We start from the raw sequence: 16,654 nt of genomic DNA, 5'->3' as shown, positions 1-16,654 counted from the left end.
GAGATGGACATGACCCTTTGAGGGCCAATGATAGGGTGTTATGATTTTGGAGACATTTGAAATGTCTCTAAAAGCTTACATGTTGAAGGGTTGGTACTTATGAAATGGAATTCCTGAGAGGCAGTTGGAAGCTTTAGAGGTGAGTGCTCACTATGAGGACCTAAGTCACTAGGCATGCCCTCATAGTCTGTGAAAGACACTCATCCCTTTCATTCCCTTTATCTGCTTTCTGTAAGGTGAGCAGTCTCCTTTACTACTTGTTCTCCTCATAAGATCAAGCAGCTATGCCAAGTATGAACTGATACCTCTGAAACTGGGAACCAACATAAGCATTGTCTTCCTTTTTATTTTACTTTTCATTTTTTTGAAATTATAATGTACTTACATTTCTCCCTTCCCTGTCCTCCCTCCAAACCCTCCGATATACTCCTGTTTTCTCTCTTTCACATACATATCTTCTTTATTATTAATTGTTGTTGCATGTTGATATGTATATGAATATGTGTACAGATACCTATGTATAACCTTTTCCTTCTGTACAATATAGGACAGACAAAAATGCTACAATCTAAATGAGACCAGGAAACATGCAGTCATTGCTATCCTGATAACTGACAAAATAGACTTCAAACTAAAACTAATCAGAAGAGATAAAGAGGATATTTCATTCTAATCATGGGAACTGTTAATCAAAAAGACATTAATATCCTAAACATATATGTATCAAACTCTGGGATGCCCAATTTCATTTAAAAAAATCTACTACCAGGTTTAAAGACATCAGTTAACATCAATCTATTAGTGTAAGTGATTTCAATACCCCATTTTCTCCAATGGAAAGATCAACTGGACAAAAAAAATAAAAATAAAGAGGGAAATATCAGAATTAATTGAAATTATACATCAAATGGACTTAACGAATGTTTCCAGAAAACATATATTTCCTCCTTAAAATTGATCTATCTCAGGTACTTTGTCACAGTAAGAGAAAACAGATTAAAACAGCCCCTAGAAAAGTCTGTTTAAGTAAATTATTAAAATAATATCCCAAGAGCTAAAATAAACTATTTTTAAATAACTAAAAGAAAATATGAGGACATCTCACTAGATGGAATATCAACAAAAAGCAAAAATTATTTAATGGATCTCTGTGAGTTCAAGGCCAGCCTGGACTACCAAGTGAGTTCCAGGAAAGGCACAAAGCTACACAGAGAAACCCTGTCTCAAAAAACCAAAAAAAAAAAAAAAAAAAATTATTTAAAAGAATGAAATTCTGGAGTTGGGAATTATATTACCTTCAATACCCAACTTTCAACAACAGATGTAGTAACCAGAGAAGGGGAACACAAAGACCAAGATCGAATGCTAAAATGAACACTTTTAGAAACAAGGCAGAAATTTAAACCCCAAAATGAGGGACTTGAAAATAACCACAAAATACCATACTCAATGGACACATACAGACTACTTCACTGAATAACAGCAGAATGTACATTTGTTTCAGTTAAAACTCAAACTTTCTTCAGTATCGGTTATATGTTAGGCGATCAAATAATTCTCTGTATATTTATGAAGATTGAAATTATACAAATTTTGTGTATTTACTTCAACATAGCTGAAAAGCAAGAGAGAAGAAGAAAACAGACAAATTAGGAAATTTACAATTAGAAAGATGTTAAATAAGAAATGCCTTTTGAATCAATCAACCATTGATTCAAAAGAAATCTCAAAGGAAGTTATTTTGAGACAGCAGAAAACAAAAAAATACAATATAATGAAATTTATGAGATTCAGACAAGTTGATTAGTGCTACATTTGTATGTGTAATATCTTTATTTGGAAAGAACAAAGGTCTCAGTGAATAGCCTATCTTTTTTTATTCACTGATTTTATCATTTTTTTAATTTTTAAAATGTATTTATTTTTTCATTTTACATACCAATCCCAGTTCTCCGTCCCTCCCCTTCTTTTTACTGTTAGAAAGAAGATAACAAGTTAAAGCCCCAAAAAATAAGAAAAAAAATACATAAAAGGAATTGGAGTGAAAACTCAGAAGAGAACAGAAAAGCAGTGCTCCAAAGCAGTAAATGAAGTAATTTTTTCTTTAAAACGATCAACAAAATATGTAAACTTTGACCAAATAAACTAGAAGAATACTGAAGATGAGTCAAATGGGTGAAATCAGAATGAATAAGGAGCATCCTACTACCTATCTCTCAAAAATAAAAATGAATAAATAGCAAATACCATAGGTATTGAGATACTAAAAACTAAACAACATAGATTCAATTGACAAATCCTAGGAATATGAAAATTATTAAAACTAAATAAATAAAAGATCTAAACCTTGAATGTGCATGTAACAAGCAAAAAATAAAAAAAAAAGGATTAGCCATAAGATTCATTTACACTAGTAAAGATCTAGCAAGTGTATCCAACATCTTGACAATGCAACATGCCCTGGTTTTGTTGCTATTACTGTGATAACATACTGAGAAAAGAAACTTTGAGACAAAACGAGTTTACTAATCTCACACCCCTAGGTAACAGTCCATCATTAAAAGGAAGATAAGAAGGAACTTGCAGTCAATGGCCACATATATACACAAAAACAAAGAGATTGAGTGTATGGATGCCTGTCGGTACCAACTTACTTTTCTACACTTACGGGATGCTGAACCTAATCCTAGGGAATGTTGCTGCTCACATTTAGACGATGGCTTTCTATATCATTTTATCATTTAATACCATAAAGATAATCCCCCACAGACATACCCACAGGTCAACTTGATCAACAATCCCTCCTCAAGACTCACTTCATAAGGGATTCTAGAGTGTGTCATGTTGACAATAAAAATTAACATCACACGACATGGTTTTGCCATCTACAAGCAAACACATGTTAGGTTACACTGATAGCTGTCCTGGGACTCATGGGGCCTGCCACCCATACTACAGTTTGGACATACCTAGTAAACCCAGGCAACTTTATTTATGAGTTGTAAGTGCAAAGACATACACCATAATTAATGTTAAAGCTCTTCACTATGAAGAAACAGTATCAACTCCGAATTACTCTACATATTCAATGAAACTCCATTTATTATCATAGCTGCCTCATTTGCAGGATTTAACAAATTATCTTACCATTTATACTGAAATGCAGTGGGCACAGAAAAGTGAAAAACAATCTTGAAAAAGAATGGAGTTGGGAAATATTTCACTCTCTGACTCTAAAATTCACTACTGAACTATTGTCATCAAGTAATGGGATGCTTTTTACAAAACAGGAATACAGATAATTGGAGTAGAAAATCCAGGGGGCAAAAAAGAAACTTCAGATGTATGTTCAATTTATTTTCAACAAGAGTGCTAGGACAATTCAATGGAAAGGATTTTCTTTTGAACAAATAGCGCTTGAAAACTCAATGTCCAATCCCTTCTGTCTGCCACAGTGACAGTGACAAAGGTGGGTTAATATGTTTAGATATTGGAATCTGTATGTTACAGACAGGGTAGTAAAGCCACTTTGAAGTACAGTTCTGCAATTCTTCAAAATATTTGATATAGAGGTCATAAAAAATGTGAGCCCCACACATGCACCTCATATAACACACAAATGTTCTTGGACCATACACCTCAATGTAACAACTGAACTTATAAATCTCTTAGAGCAATACCCAGGAGTAATTTCCTGTGACCCTGAGTTAGGCGATAGTCACTTAGATGTAATACCAAAAGCGTGAACAAGGAAAGGAAAGTGAACAGTAAATTGAACCGCATCAAAACAAAAACAAAGTTGTGTTTCAAAAGTCATTACCAGGAAAATAAAGAGAATTCTCCCAAGTGGGAAAAGTGTTTGAAAATAATATGAGGAAAATGTACTCAGATATGTAAAGGAATGCTTATAAAAAAACAGAAAATGAGACCCTAATTTAAAGAAGTTAAAGTATTTGAATAGATACATATGCAAGGAAGATACATAAATGATCAATAAATGCACGAAAAGATGTTCAATATCACTAGTTATTGGAAAAGTGAAAACGGAAAGGACAATGTGGTACCACATCCATCACAAATCAATGGATAAAATAAGCAGACAACAGCATTAATGACGCTGGCTAAGAGGTAGAAAAACTGGAATTTTCGTGTTGTTGGTGAGATAGGTTAGGATGTGTTACAGCACATCAATTTCACTCCCAGTTTTAGTCTCAAAGGACGTAAAGACATAACCACAGACAAATCCATACATTGATAGTAATGGCAGCTTTTTTATGATTAGAAAGACACTAGAAACAACCCAAATACCCATTAACTGAACAGTTAATTGAAATTATGACATATCTATACAAAGAAATGTAGTGTGGTCACACACACACCAAGAATGACATCATTATAAATACTATGAAATGGTAAAAAAAAAAATCTTTAAAATACTATGACAATAAATGAAACAGAAATAGAAATTTTCACAAGAAAGTTACAAGGTACAAGTTTTAAAAGATTATTAAAAATAAAACAGAAAAGATACAGAGCCCAGAGGCTGCCAAAGGAAATGGCTACAAACAAACTTCTTTGAGATGCTATGTTCATGTCTGTGGTTTACACTGGCTTACAGCTATCATTTTAGAGAACAAAAAAATATGTCAAAAGTTCCTTTGAAACCAGACCAGAAATATTACGAAGATAAAAGGAGTCAGCTAAGATTAAAGCATGTGGTCCTTTGCTACTTTCCAAACTTCTCAAACTTTTCAAAGGTATTTGGATAGTAGAACAAAGCTCCAAGACAGAGCAAGAGCTAAAGGGAACCATTAACAGTAATAGAAATTGCCGAGTATAAAGTGGAAGGAATGTGTAAGTCCTTGGGTCTACGCTTTCAGAACTCTCGAAGACTTTTCCTGGGAACCTAAATAGAGGCATAATTTAATGAAAAAAGAAACATCGTTTCTCTTCATGTGTGTGGTACACTCGAACCACCGCTTGGTTTTCAGAATATTTACATATACATCTGATAGAAGCTAAAGAAGATATATGTGTTAATTTTCTTAAGAAATATAAAAGAGCATCAAATAAATATAATTATGCTCTCATTGTTTTAGTTGTAGTTAGTATCTTAGTTGCTTTAGAATTTTAATCAAAGTGGTATTTGTATCCATTCAAAGACTTGACCTGGCTGGCTTTTAAGCAACTGACAATCTTGAACAATCGTATCTGAAAAACTAATCAAAAAGATACTGTATTGGAGTCAGAGGCAGTGGCTTTTGAACAGTGGGATCAAAGCTCTATCCACGGTTGTCAGTTCCACTGGACTCAGATTCAACTAAGGGACACAGCTCTGGATGGGTATGTGAGTGCATCTCCACAAATGATTAACTGAGATGGGGAAGACTTCTCCATAGTTGGCAGCCCTTTCCGCCAAAAGACCAGGTATGAGGAGGACCAAAGAAAGGGAAGGGCTCTTTGCTTTCCATCTTCACTTCTTGACGGTGAGCCGCTTGCTCTAGTTTTCTTTCTGTTGCTGTGGTAATTACCATCACCAAAAGAGACTTGCAGGTTAGAGTCCATCAACAAGGGCAGCCAGAGTGGGAGTGGAATAAGAACCTGGGGGCAATAGCTTAAAACAGAAGTATGGAGGAATGCTGCTTATTGCCTTATTCCTCGCTTCTGCTCAGCCAGCTTCTGCATAAAACCCAGCACCACCTGCTCAGGCATGGCACTGCCCACATTGGTCCAGGCCCCCCTCCATGGATTAGCAATCAAGAATATGCCCCCACGGATATATTCATAGGTCAATCCAATGAAGGCAATTCCTCAGTTGAGGTTCACTCTTTCCAAACAACTCTAGTTAGTGTCAAGTTGAAAAAAAAAAAAATGGACACAGCTGAGAATCTCCTGTTGCCTCTGCCACCATCGCCAACATCAGAACCCGGCTTCTTCAACCTCCTAAGACAGACTGAAGTCCAGTAACTCTCTAGGAACCTCCAGGTCACTAGTGACAAGTTATGACTCCAAAGGCATCCAGCATCATCAGCTGAGTGGGTAGATACTGAGTTCTCAGCCTCACCAGTGTGAAAATGGCCACACTAAAGACTCCTCAGCCTGCATCCTGTAATCCAATCTAAAATCCCCTTTTCACAATATATATTGACTCTGTCAGCTCTTTTCCTCTAGAGAACCCTGTCTAATCCAGTCCACAATAGATTTTTAAATGTAATTTTCTGAAACATGCGATAGGGAAGGATAAGGAAAATAAGATGGGCTTTGGGACGTGGCTCACCAGAGAAAGTGGTTATGTTCCTTGTTCTCCCACATACTGCATTTCTTATCTTCAAATATAGAATGTCATCTTCCTCACAGATAGATATGCAGGAATAGTTAAATAAAGCAATACTGGGAAACATTCTTTGTATAACTAGAACACACAGTAAGTCTTCAATCACGACAGTGCTCACCTTTTTTGTCAGTAATGAATCTCATTTTATAAGATAACATAAACCAGGATTCAAAAGCAACACTGCTATGACATTTTAAAATGCCCAAATGTTTACCAATGATTTTAATACTCTTTAGGCAACATGGGGTCTCGTCTTGCTCGTTAACGAGAGTAAAAATGATGAGAAAAATAACAATTTGTACTTGAATATGACACACGGGGTCAGTGTCTGAGAAACAAGGTTTTCATTCATTGCCCTGTTTAAAGTAAAGGCTGACCTCCAAGTGATCGTGTAACAAACTGGCAGAGAGAGAAAAACAGAGGAAACATGCCAGACTCTTACTGACCTTCCCCTCACAGACAGTAGTGGGAAAGGAGAACGTGATTACTTCTCAAATTGCCAGACTTAACACTCACATAAGAGTACTACACATAATTGGACACACACAAGTATTTCATATTATTATTTAGGATGTGCTTTTCCTAACAATCTACACAATAGGTTAGCTTCAGGCTCACACCACTGGCACATAGTCTAACAGTGTTTTCTTAATATACTTTGAAGTGTCCCTTCCAGGTCACCAATATCATGAAATCAGTGTGCCTTGCTCACCTATTATTATGCTAAGGTTACTGCAGGATCTCTGGTGTTGCAATACTGAACAACTCTTGGCTAACTAAATGAGCTGTTCAGACTGGTTATGCCAGTAATATAATACATCTGCCATCGCACTTCCAGGAGGAAAAGAGAAACCTTACCCTTGCAAAAGCAGAGACTGAGACTCCACTAGTGCCTCAGAATCCAGCCCAAAAGCCCCGAGGACTACAAAAGGACCAAAGTGTCAGCAATGAGTAAGACAGGAAGAGTGTATCTGTCTGTCTGTTTGTTTGACTGTCTGTCTGTCTCTCAGATATGTGTGTGTACATGCATGCGTGTGTGTGTGTGTGTGTGTGTGTGTGTGTGTAAGCTTGGTAGTAGACTTCGGGAGCTTTGGAACAACACAAGTAGAATCATTCCTTTTGGGATTTTTAAATCTGTGATATGTGACCAGGTAAAATGTAGGCACTAACTGGAAACATTTGCAGTAGGACACAGTTCATTGGTTTTGGGGAAGTAGAATCACCCTATCAGTATATTTTAATTTTGAACTGGATCGAGAATCTAGCCTGACTTTAATCTGCATTTTATACTTAAAACTGTGGAACTGATTCCTGTTCAATAGGGCCTCCAAATAATACTGAGAGACTGGAAAGATCAGATGCAAACAGCCTAGGGTATCTCCATATTGCATCTACAAATAGTGTTCACATCAATCTACTCGAGCAAAATTCAAATTAAAACCCACTAAAGCATTACCTACTGTGCGCAGGGCAATATTTGCCTTCTTACCTCTTCCCAAGAAACGTTGTCTATGTGTTCATTAAGTTTACAGAGGCTGATTCATTAAAAAGGAATGGAATAAATTCTTCAAGCATCCAGAACTTTTTTACAATTCTGATCTATCATCTGTCCACTATTAGAAATTTTACAGTCATCATAAAGTTGGGAGGAATAGCAAACACATTTACTGCGTGCCAGATATTGCATCAAATCACTACATAGATTACCTCATGTGATCCCCCAGTACAACTTACTCTACAGGTGCAATTATACTGCAATTTTACAGATGTGGAAATGAAGCAAGATATATTAAATGATTTGACCAACATTGCACAGCCAATAAATTATGGATCAGGGACTCACAATAAGCAGACTCATTTCCAAGTAAAGACACTCTTAGAAGCTACATCTCCAATGAGCAATGAGTAAATTACTATCCAGGGTTTTGACTTAAATTGATTGTAGTGCTTCTCAAATTTTAATGTATTCACATATTCTTACATAAAAGTATACAAGTTCAACTCAAATCTCGTTGGCAATATTAGGGATTTCAACAACAAGTTTTGCCTTACTAACTTTAGAAATTAACCCTCCTATGAGGCAATCTTATTCTCATATGCAAAATTGCATACAGGTTGTAATGTGATGCCAATGTCCCTTAGCACGGTACTTAGATATGTTAATCACAGGTAACAATCACTAGTGGCCAGACATTTTAGTAATATTAATCTACATGAGGTATTGTTACTATATGAAACCTCCACTTATCTATTCATTTTTTTTTCTTTCTTGTTTCCTTTCTTCCATTCTATCTATTCATTACTCATTCACAACCATGTGCAGGCTTGTGAACAAAGCAAAATAAAACTGCCCATGGTCACATTAATGAACATCTTACTCCCTTTCCCAGAACAACAAAGCTTTCCTACCATTCAGTATTGGATTAACTTAAAATCGGGTTAAATACTAACCAATAGAATTCACTTTATAAAAATTTCTGTGTATGGTGTGGACATGTGTGTGAGGTGTGCATATGCCACACATGTGAGGTCAGAGGACTAACTTGGGGGTCAGTCCTCACCTTCCTTCTTATTTGATGAAGGATCGATCACTTTGCTGCTTGCTGCTGTGTCCAGAGGTTTTCTGGGGTCTTCTTGTCTCTTCTAGCCACCCATCTTACCTCTGGGACATTAGAATTATAGACATACAGCATCCATTTTATGTAGGTTCTGGCAGTCAAAACCTTGGTCTTCACTCTTGTATGGCAAGCACTGTTACTCACTGATTCATCTTCCCACCCTGTAACTAATTCTTTGGAGCCAGGTCATAGTTGTATGCACCATAATGCCAGCACCGGGGAGTCAAAGACAGATAGACCTTTGTCAATTTACAGGCCTGTAAGAGACCTAGTATTTAAGGGGGAGAGGGGTGATAAGAAGATAGCTCGGCTGGTAAACCGCGAGCTGCTCAAATTTGCATTCGAGTAAAAGTTGCGTGGGGATGGCAGCCTGCCTTTAGCCCCAGCCCAGGTGCAGAAGGAATGGGAAATATCCCTGGCACAAGCTGGCTAGTGAGACTAGCCAAAATGGAGAGCTCTTGGTTCTTGAGAGATGCTGGCTACATAGATCTTTAAGGTATTCATCAGGGAAGACACTCGACAGCATCTTTGGTCTTCTGTATGCACACATATGAACCCATTCATACATGAACGTACACATACACACCTTCAAATGTACCACCCAGACATACCTACGCCATTAAACGGAAGGTTGGAGACTGGAAAAATGGCTCAGTGGTTAATGGTACTGGCTGCTCTTTCTGAGGATGCATGTTCCATTCCCAACACCCACAGAACCATCTATAACTTCAGTTCCAGGGGATCCTCCTCCCTCTTCTGTCCTCTGTAGGCACCAGATTTGTACAAGGTACACAGATATAGATGTAGGCAAAATACTCACACACAATAAAAAAATAAGTAAGTAAAGTTGACTGCACCTTAGAAATGAGACCCAAGGATGACCTTTGATCACCACATGCACACAAACACACACACACACACACACACATACACACACACACACACACACACACACACACACGCACACACCCTGCAAATGCATGTGCATATGCACCAGCACAAATATTTGCATGTGTACACACACATGCACATACACACAAATGAATAATTAAAAAACAATTTTTACTTAAATTCACAAATACACTTCAGATGCACGAAATTATATCGTGATATTCAGATTTTAGAACTGCAGTGGGCAGATTCTTGTGTATGGTGAGAACTACAAGAATTGAATTTGAATATGTCACTGTGGTATTTCCCACTTACGAGGAGATCATTAAAAAAAGGGGCCTGTTTAGCTCTAATGCATTCTGTCTGTCATCAACCTTGGGAGTGAGTTGTGGTGGTGTGTGTTCTGTTTTCATATTTTTATGTTTATATTTCAAGTAAAAACTGTTGGATTTTTAACTTTCGAATATTCCAGCTGCACAAGTGGCTTGTTGCCCAGTTTGCCTTTTATCCACATTGAAAACATCCAAATCATGGGTGACGCCATGGCATTATTAAGATAATTCTTGAGGAAGTAGGTATTTCATGCTGAGAAGATGAAGTTTACCTCAAATGTCTTCTTCAGAAAAACAAAAACATTTGTATTCTCATTGCATTGTGCACATCTGGAAAAGATCTAGCCTCATGTCAATAACAGTACTGCTGAGGCTCATATAGGCACCTTCACATATTTTAATTGGCTTAAATAATTTTATATGCAGAAAAATGACCAAATAATAACACTTTCCATACAGACAAAAGAAAGTCTTCAAAATTACCCAATGAGCTGAATGAACTAATATAGTAATGTAAGCTTTTCAACCTCAGAAAGCACCCAGGCTTTCATAAGTTCAATTTAAAATATTTTTTTTCCAAAATATGACTGATTTTATCCAAAGACATAATTTTGAAGTAAAGTAATTTCAGTCTTGAATGTATGTGATCTCAGAACCTTACAGATTTATTTTGAAATTTATTTCCATAAAATACCCCCTAAAATTTGTAACTCAATGGAAAGTTATTTTCCAATGCACCCTTAGAAAGGTTGAGGCACAAATAAAAAGCATTATTTGTATTTCAGATTGAGTAAAAGCTAAATGGCTTGATCGAATCATTAAAGATCACATGTATGCATCTATGCCATCACATGCTAGGCTATAAATGTGTACAATTAGAGTATGTGAATCAAATATTGAAAATTGTAGTGTCTGGAATTGAACTTATAGCTTATGGTGTTTAATATTAATTTTCTATTTGACAGGATCCAGAACCACCTAGAAGACACAACCTCTGGGTCTGTCTATGAGGGGTTTCCTAGTTTAAATCAACTGAGATGAGACTATTACCCTAATTGGGTAGCAGTATTCTGTGGGCTGGATTCCTACACTGAATAAAAAAGATAAAGCTAGCTGAACACTAGTATTTTATCAGAGCAACAAGAAAAGTAATACAGGGTCCTGTGTTTGGTAGGAAAGTGCCCCCAAATGCTCTTTTGTATTTAAGGAGTACAGCAATTTATAGTTCATAAAAGATTTTATATTACTTTTTTGCTGACTACAATTCTCTCATCATACGTGTAAACTATTTCCAAACACAAGAATAGAATGTCGAGTTAGCTTTCTGTTGCTACACCAAAATATCTGAGGAAAACAGCAGGAACAATGTGGACTGACAGTTTCAGAGATTTCAATCCATAGGGCAGTAACACAGCAGAAACATCATGGTGGTAGGTTCTCTTCACAGTTGAGATACAGTTGAGAAGAAAGAAATTAAACTGGATATAAAATACATCCTTCAAAGCCAGGCCTGGAATGAGCTAATTCCTCCAACTAGGCACCATCTTCTAGTTTCTACCTCCCCTGAATAAAGTCATGAAGGTATGAATCCACCAATAATTAATCATCAATGAGTTAATCCTCTGGTGAGCTTAAAGCACTTGTGACGATCATCACATTCCAAAAGCCAGTCAGATGACAACTATGACTTTAACGCATGGCCCTTGAGGGGATATCAGATATAAATTGTGAGTTTTTCAAATATCAAGAATTTGCTAAGTCAACATTAATGCTGATTACAAATATGCATATAAAAACAAATACAGATATGAGCTATTTTGAGAAAGAGGACATGAAAGAAAGTACATAGGCAATAAATAGTAAGAATGCTTTAACTTACAGAACCAGGGACTTTCTCAATTAACAAGATCTTACAGTAAAATGAAGGAGACTTTCAACCTGAAGTTGGTGGCATGTTAGGATATAGTGTCTTTGACACATGATTATACCACAATTCATCTCTCAGACACACTGTAAAGCTGAATATTCCTTAAAAACGGGAAGCTTCACATTTGAAGACAGAAGTTCTTTCATTACATAGAAACATCCATAATCATTCCTGGGAGTGAATTCCAAATGGCTGGAAATCTACTAAGAAAGAAAAATGACATGTCAGGTAATAATTAAAATTACCCACAGGCTTGGTACTGTTGGTGTCCTAAAACCCATAGCAACCCATGGACACATCTCATAGCACACTTCTCCCTTCAAAAGACCTAGTTTTCAAGCAGACAATTTGACAATTTTTCCATGGAACTATCTTTCCAATTCTATATGGAAAATGAAAAAATGGATGTAATTTTCTTAATTTTTAAGTCACGGAAAGGTGTTTTTATTAACTAAATCCTTTCACAAAGAATCCAGAGGGCAGGAATCAAACATGAGATACAAATAATAGGAACAGAAAAATAAAAGCAATATAGAGATGAAAGAAAATTGAAAGGCAGGAATATAAATGCTACAATTTTATCTCCATTTTTTTCTTCTGAATGATATTGAATGCAAAAATTAACCTGGCCGTCACCTCCACCCACACTCCCATCAACTCAGCTTGAGTTCTTCACATTACTACAGTTATGAGCTGCACTTATATAAAATTGTTCATTTGCCATCTCATCTATCCCCTAAATATTTTCTTATATCAGCCAAGGTGGAAACCCTACTGACACAGATGTAGACGGTGTCAAGAGCTCTAACATTTATAGATACGGACTCTACATAAAGACGAAAGCCAGATCATATATATGTTGTACATATATAAACGTCATTGATTATCTGTCCAACAATCTGAATAAAAGTGTCAGTCACTGTACAGAAAAAAAACACTATTATGGAGGATTGTGGTGATATTTTACTTGTGCTTTAATAAATAAAGCTTGCCTGGAGATCAGAGGAAAAACCAAGCCATTATAAGTATACACAAAAGTCATGCAATGTTAGCACACTCCTTTAATACTACCACTTGGGAGGCAGGGATCTGTCTGGATCTACGTGAGTTCAAGGCCACACTGGAAACAGAGCCAGGTGTGGTAGTATTGTATTCCCCAAAATATTGTGTACCCTAATAAATTTATCTGGGGTCAGAGAACAGACAGCCACTAGATACAGAGGCTAGAAAATGGTGGCACTCACACCTTTAATCCTAGCATTCCAGAGACAGAAATCCCTCTGGATCTCTGTGAGTTCAAGGCCACATTGGAAACAGCCAGGCATGGTGACACATGCCTTTAATCCCAGAAAGCAAGCCTTTAATCCCAGGGAGTGGTGGTAGAAGGCAGAAAGGTATATAAGGCATGAGGACCAGAAACTAGCAGCATTTGGCCTGGTTAAGCATTTGGCTGGTTAAGCATTCAGGCTTCTAGCAGCACAGTTCATCTGAGACCCATTCTGGATGAGGACTCAGAGGCCTCCAGTCTGAGGAAACAAGACCAGCTGAGGATCCGGCAAGGTGAGGAGGCTGTGGCTTGTTCTGGTTGTCTGATCTTCCAGTTCACCTCAATACCTAGCTCAGGTTTGATTTTATTAATAAGAACTTTTAAGATTCATGCTACAGCCAGGTGTGGTGGCACATGCCTTAAATTCCAACACTAGTTAACCATGGAGGTCTGGAGATCTGTACAGACAGACAGGAAGTGACAGAGCTAGGAAGGAAGAGGAAGTGATGTAGCTGGACAGAGAGGGCAAATCAGATGGCAGAACAGCAAGGCATATAGGCATGGGTTAACAGGAAGTCGCTCACATTTGGAAGCTGAGGTATCAGTGAGGTTAGCTTGTGGCTGTTCCTATTCCTCTGATCTCTCTCAGGCTTTAACCCCTATATCTGGCTCCATGTTTTTTATTTAATAAGATCATTTAGAAATTTATCTACAGGGGACATCCATGGTGAACATGTGAAAAGCTTGAGGTGCAGAAATTAAGGGATTCCCACTTGATGATATAGTTTCTGCAGGTTCGGGATGTGTGGGATCAGTTATCCTCAGCTTCCCCCGCAATTGTAAAATTGGTGTTAATGGTGATTACAACAGAACTGAAGAATCTTCATAGTCACACTCTCTAACTCTAGTTCATTTTCCTCCAAACGCTTCAAGTGAATGAACGTACCATTATTTTAAAATTTGTCCTCACTGTACAGTGAAAATGAAACTATCTTCATTCGTCTGGAATGAAGCAGGCTCTTCATTATTCCCCTGAACCTTCCCTTAATGAATACCTTAATTCCTCGGGAAATATCATCATTTCATCTCTCTGTCCTATCCTCTTACCTCAACCAGATAGCTTCTATTTCAGGATGGGGATGTAGCTCAGAGGTAGATCACTTGGTTAATGTATGTAAGGCTCTGGGTTCAATCTTCAGCAACACCACACACACACACACACACACACACACACACACACCACCACCACCACCAACAACAACAACAACAACAATAACAACAAGAATAAATAGTTCAATCCTGTTACTGCCTTTTCATTTATAAATGCATAATACCTAAGCCATTAGCAATTTCACTGGCACCATGCTTTAATATTACCGGGAGATAAGATAAACTACAAAAATCAGAATGACTTCAAAAAAGAATAGAGTTATTTCTTCCAGTCACATATGGGGATATTTTATAAAAGTTGAAGGGGGCTAAGAAATCCCGAGTGTTTAGAATCAGACCCAAGCCTCTCCATGTTCCTGTGTGCTACAAGCTTGATCGACAGACATCAAAAGTTTGATGTGATTGGCTCTTTGTGTCTCTGGACTCTACATCTGGAGAATTCATCACCCACCAACAGAAAATATGTTTTACAAATTGAACCTGTAGTGAACATGCCATTATTCCCTAAGCATAAAATACAGCAACTTTTTTTATTGTCCAGCACCTGCCATTTCTGCACCTACCAGTTTCTTCCAATTTTTTTTAATATTATGCTGCTTTTTTTTTCACGTTTTGTTCCAGTCAAGTTTTTTACCATTGAAGCAGCCCACTTTTTATGGCTTCAACAGTAAAACAACAACAAAAAAAAAGTGCATGTCATAACTCCCTAACTGAACATTTCTACATATTGCTTAGTCCTGCTGAAATGCCTGTCAGTTCTACCCCATCTGAAAACCCTCTAGTTATGAAGAGCTGGTATAAATGACACCACATTTCTAAAGACTTATCCACTCTCTGCACTACTTTGCTGTTCTGCCTTCTATGCTGTGGCATATATGATGTCCAACCTGTTTGGTAGATGATTGTAATAATTACAGGTGCATGTAGGACAGGGGCATGTTTTCCTTATCCTTTTCTTGTAAATACACACATAACATAGTAGAGCAAATGCCTTATGCAAAACGAACAATCAGGAGATGCTGAGTCAGTTTTCCATACTAAAAACATATTTAAAATGCAGGTAGTCTGCTAAGTTGTATTGTTTTGGAACATATTTTCTTTCACATACCCAAATATGTGTTAACTATCAGTTCTATTTTATGCAGTGAGTATATGGTGGAAAACCAAGCATTGTCTCCCTACTCACATAATTGAAAATCTAGTATAATAACAGTGTAATAGAAAGACACTGGAGTGGGTAATATGTGGTCTCAGCCCTGTTCCTGATTTAGCCAGGAAAATTTAGGGAACTAAAGTGGTTTCTCTGTGTTTCATTTTTCCATTGTTGGCCAAATTTGACATTTGTTACATTTTACAACTTAAAACATTATTGGACTTCATGAGATATTAATAATATATTTTAAATTAAACTTCAGCAGTTTTCCTTTATGTATTTTCTCCACTCAAATAACTCTATTATTTTCAAGTTTATAGCTTTAGTGTAGAAGTCTCTAAACTACAAGATGAATATATCACTAACAGCATAACCATTTCCATACCTCAAAGCCACATCAAACTCGCTGCATTCAAAGCTAAAACCATCTTCTTTTCTCCCTAAACAATCCCTTCTTCGATGTTCTCAAGATTATTTATCCATTCTTACATGCCAGAAAATGCTAGGAAGGTTTTCTGCTATCTTGTCTCCTTTTTTTTTGTTGTTGTTTTTTCCTTGCCTCTAAGCTCTTACCAAGACATGTCAGTGATAACTCCCAAACAGGTCTGGTATGCACTCACTTTACCAAATTAAAATTCCGTTTTCTTCATTCGAGACACCAAAACTCTCTCACCTGGGTTCCATTTTTAAATGTTTCTCTTCAACTGTATACCTTTTCCCTGTGCCCCAACCACTCTACATACTGCATTCAAATAATTCTTTTTAAATATGTTTAGCCTACTTACTCTCTCCTATATAACCTCATTATTGTCTTCCATTTCTCTTGGGATGAAATCATAAATCCCTAATGTGTTTTTCTGGACCATTTGAATCCTCAGATCAATTTATACACTAGTATAAATTACACCACATCCTTTTCCTGATTTAACAGCATTTGCAACTGTTTCAACTGAGTAATAATT

Source organism: Peromyscus eremicus, chromosome 18 (assembly GCF_949786415.1).
Source record: "Peromyscus eremicus chromosome 18, PerEre_H2_v1, whole genome shotgun sequence".
Classification (NCBI taxonomy): Eukaryota; Metazoa; Chordata; class Mammalia; order Rodentia; family Cricetidae; genus Peromyscus; species Peromyscus eremicus.
This window is presented reverse-complemented; position numbering follows the sequence as displayed.